The sequence below is a fragment of the Dama dama genome, unplaced genomic scaffold (genome assembly GCF_033118175.1).
Source record: "Dama dama isolate Ldn47 unplaced genomic scaffold, ASM3311817v1 ptg000109l, whole genome shotgun sequence".
Classification (NCBI taxonomy): domain Eukaryota; kingdom Metazoa; phylum Chordata; class Mammalia; order Artiodactyla; family Cervidae; genus Dama; species Dama dama.
The window spans coordinates 1,573,201-1,577,340 of record NW_026870920.1 but is presented as its reverse complement, the minus strand read 5'-3'; positions in this window follow the sequence as shown (position 1 = coordinate 1,577,340).

Below are 4,140 nucleotides of genomic sequence, written 5' to 3'. Positions count from 1 at the left end.
CCCTTTCCACGTGCCAAAGGATCCTGGGACTTCTATCCATTTTCAAGAGGAGTCAGGCATCGTCTCCTTTGGAAGCATTGATCTCCGCGGACCTCTCGAGTTTTCAAAGGATGTGAGGCCTCCGTTCGCGTTGAGGCGGAGGACTAGGTCTTTCTCTGTGGTCTCCACAGGGGATTCAGACAACTCTTCGTCTTGGGAGATGCAAGAGGAGCCTGCATTCATTTCACTGCAGGGATATCCGGCCTTATTTCGAGTCAGAGCATCTCGTTGTCCATTCCACTTGAGGCCATAAACTCAGGGTCCCTCTCGCATACCGGTAGCTGAGAGAAGCCTCCTCTTGAGGTGCTTGTGGAAACTTGGTATTCCTCTTGAGTCGAAGCCAGGGACTAAGCTCTCATCTCGAGTTGATTTGGGGTCCACGCAGCACTTTCGTGTTGCCCCAGTGACCTCAGGATCCCTCTAGACTTGAGCCAGTGATCTTGGGTTTTCTCTGGGCTGCCATCAAGAAAATCAAGGCTCCTTTCACGTATGATGTGGAACACGGAATTCCTCTGCACGCAGTGCAGCGGATTCGGGCCTCATCTCGTGGCGAGGGGGAAGTCTCATGGTTTTTCTCGAGTTGCGGCCCGAACCTGGGGTATATTCTCGAGTTACGACGGGGAGGGCCCTTCCAGACACGTGTTTGTTCAGCTACGTCAGGACTCCTGCCTAGGTGCGAGGGACACCTCGGGATTCTCCTCGAGTCTTCACATGGCAATTGGGACGCATCTCCACGTGAGGCGCGAGACCCAGTGTCCCTTATAACGTGCCACAGGGATCCTGGGACTCCTATCCATTTTTAAGAGGAGTCAGGCATCGTCTCCTTTGGAAGCATTTATCTCCACAGACCTCTCGTGTTTTCAAAGGATGTGAGGCCTCCGGTCGCGATGAGGCGGAGGACTAGGTCTTTCTCTGTGGTCTCCACAGGGGATTCAGACATCCCTTCGTCTTGGGAGATGCAAGATGAGCCTGCATTCAATTCACTGCAGGAATGTCCGGCCTTACTTCGAGTCAGAGCATCTCGGTGTCCATTCCACTTGAGGCCACAAACTCAGGGTCCCTCTCACATACCTGTAGCTGAGAGAAGCCTCCTCTTGAGGTGCTTGTAGAAACTTGGTATTCCTCTTGAGTCAAAGCTAGGGACTAAGCTCTCATCTCGAGTTCATTTGGGGTCCACGGAGCCCTTTCGTGTTGCTCCAGGGACCTCAGGATCCCTCTAGACTTGAGACAGTGATCTTGGGTTTTCTCTGGAGTGCCATCAAGGAAATCAAGGCTCCTTTCACGTTTGTTGTCGAACACGGAATTGCTCTGCAAGCAGTGCAGGGGAATCGGGCCTCATCTCACGGCGAGGGGGAAGTCTCATGGTTTTTCTCGAGTTGCGGCCGGAACCTGGGGTATATTCTCGATTTACGATGGGGAGGGCCCTTCCAGACACGTGTTTGTTCAGCGACGTCAGGACTCCTGCCTAGGTGCGAGGGACACCTCGGGATTCTCCTCGAGTCTTGGCATGGCAATTGGGACGCGTCTCGACATGAGGCAGGAGACCCAGGGTCCCTTTCCACGTGCCACAGGGATCCTGGGACTCCTATCCATTTTCAAGAGGAGTCAGGCATCGTCTCCTTTGGAAGCATTGATCTCCGCGGACCTCTCGAGTTTTCAAAGGATGTGAGGCCTCCGGTCGCGATGAGGCGGAGGACTAGGTCTTTCTCTGTGGTCTCCACAGGGGTTTCAGTCATCCCTTCGTCTTGGGACATGCAAGACGAGCCTGCATTCAATTCACTGCAGGGATATCCGGCCTCACTTCGAGTCAGAGCATCTCGGAGTCCATTCCACTTGAGGCCACACACTCAGGGTCCCTCTCACATACCTGTAACTGAGAGAAGCCTCCTCTTGAGGTGCTTGTGGAAACTTGGTATTCCTCTTGAGTGGAAGCCAGGGACTAAGCTCTCATCTCGAGTTGATTTGGGGTCCACGGAGCCCTTTCGTGTTGCTACAGTGACCTCTGGATCCCTCTAGACTAGAGACAGTGAACTTGGGTTTTCTCTGGAGTGCCATCAAGGAAATCAAGGCTCCTTTCAGTTTTGATGTGGAACACAGAATTGCTCTGCACGGAGGGCAGTGGAATCGGACCTAATCTCGCGGGGAGGGGGAAGTCTCATGGTTTTTATCGAGTTGCGGCCGGAATCTGGGGTATATTCTCGAGTTACGACGGGGAGGGCCCTTCCAGACACGTGTTTGTTCACCGACGTCAGGACTCCTGCCTAGGTGCGAGGGATACCTCGGGATTCTCCTCAAGTCTTGGCATGGCATTTTGGACGCGTCTCCACGTGAGGCGGGAGACCCGGGGTCCCTTTCCACGTGCCACAGATATCCTGGGACTCCTATCCATTTTCAAGAGGAGTCAGGCATTGTCTCCTTCGGAAGTATTGATCTCCGCGGACCTCTCGAGTTTTCAAAGGATATGATTCCTCCGGTCGGGAGGAGGCGGAGGACTAAGTCTTTCTCTCTCGTCTCCACAGGGGATTCAGACAACACTTCGTCTCGGGAGATGCAAGACGAGCCTGCATTCAATTCACTGCAGGGATATCCGGCCTTACTTCGAGTCAGAGCATCTCTGTGTCCATTCCACTTGAGGCCACAAACTCAGGGGCCCTCTCACAAACCTGTAGCTGAGAGAAGCCTCCTCTTGAGGTGCTTGTGGAAAGTTGGTATTCCTCTTGAGTCGAAGCCAGGAACTAAGCTCTCATCTCGAGTTGATTTGTGGTCCACGCAGCCCTTTCGTGTTGCCCCAGTGACCTCAGGATCCCTCTAGACTTGAGACAGTGATCTTGGGTTTTCTCTGGAGTGCCATCAAGGTAATCAAGGCTCCTTTCACGTTTGATGTGAAACACGGAATTGCTTTGCATGCAGTGCAGGGAAATCGGGCCTCATCTCGCGGTGAGGGGGAAGTCTCATGGTTTTTCTCGAGTTGCGGCCCGAACCTGGGGTATATTCTCGAGTTACGACGGGGAGGGCCCTTCCAGACACGTGTTTGTTCAGCGACGTCAGGACTCCTGCCTAGGTGCGAGGGACACCTCGGGATTCTCCTCGAGTCTTGGCATGGCAAATGGGACGCGTCTCCACGTGAGGCGGGACACCCAGGGTCCCTTTCCACGTGCCACAGGGATCCTGGGACTCCTATCCATTTTCAAGAGGAGTCAGGCATCGTCTCCTTTGGAAGCATTGATCTCCGCGGACCTCTCGAGTTTTCAAAGGATGTGAGGCCTCCGGTCGCGTTGAAGCGGAGGATTAGGTCTTTCTCTGTGATCTCCACAGGGGATTCAGACAACCCTTCGTCTTGGGAGATGCAAGACGTGCCTGCATTCAATTCACTGCAGGGATATCCGGCCTTATTTCGAGTCAGAGCATCTCGGTGTCCATTCCACTTGAGGCCACAAACTCAGGGTCCTCTCACATACCTGTAGCTGAGAGAAGCCTCCTCTTGAGGTGCTTGTGAAAAGTTGGTATTCCTCTTGAGTCGAACCACGGTCTAAGCTCTCATCTCGAGTTGATTTGCGGTCCACGGAGCCCTTTCGTGTTGCTCCAGTGACCTCAGGATCGCTCTAGACTTGAGACAGTGATCTTGGGTTTTCTCTGGAGTGCCATCAAGGAAATCAAGGCTCCTTTCACGTTTGATGTGGAACACGGAATTGCTCTGCACGCAGTGCAAGGGAATCGGGCCTCATCTCGCGGCGAGGGGGAAGTCTCATGGTTTTTCTCGAGTTGCGGCCGGAACCTGGGGTATATTCTCGAGTTACGACGGGGAGGGCCCTTCCAGACACGTGTTTGTTCAGCGACGTCAGGACTCCTGCCTAGGTGAGAGGGACACCTCGGGATTCTCCTCGAGTCTTGGCATGGCAATTGGGACGCGGCTCCACGTGAGGCGGGGGACCCATTGTCCCTTTCCACGTGCCACAGGGATCCTGGGGCTCCTATCCATTTTCAAGAGGAGTCAGGCATCGTCTCCTTTGGAAGCATTGATCTCCGCAGACCTCTCGAGTTTTCAAAGGATGTGAGGCCTCCGGTCGCGATGAGGCGGATGACTAGGTCTTTCTCTGTGGT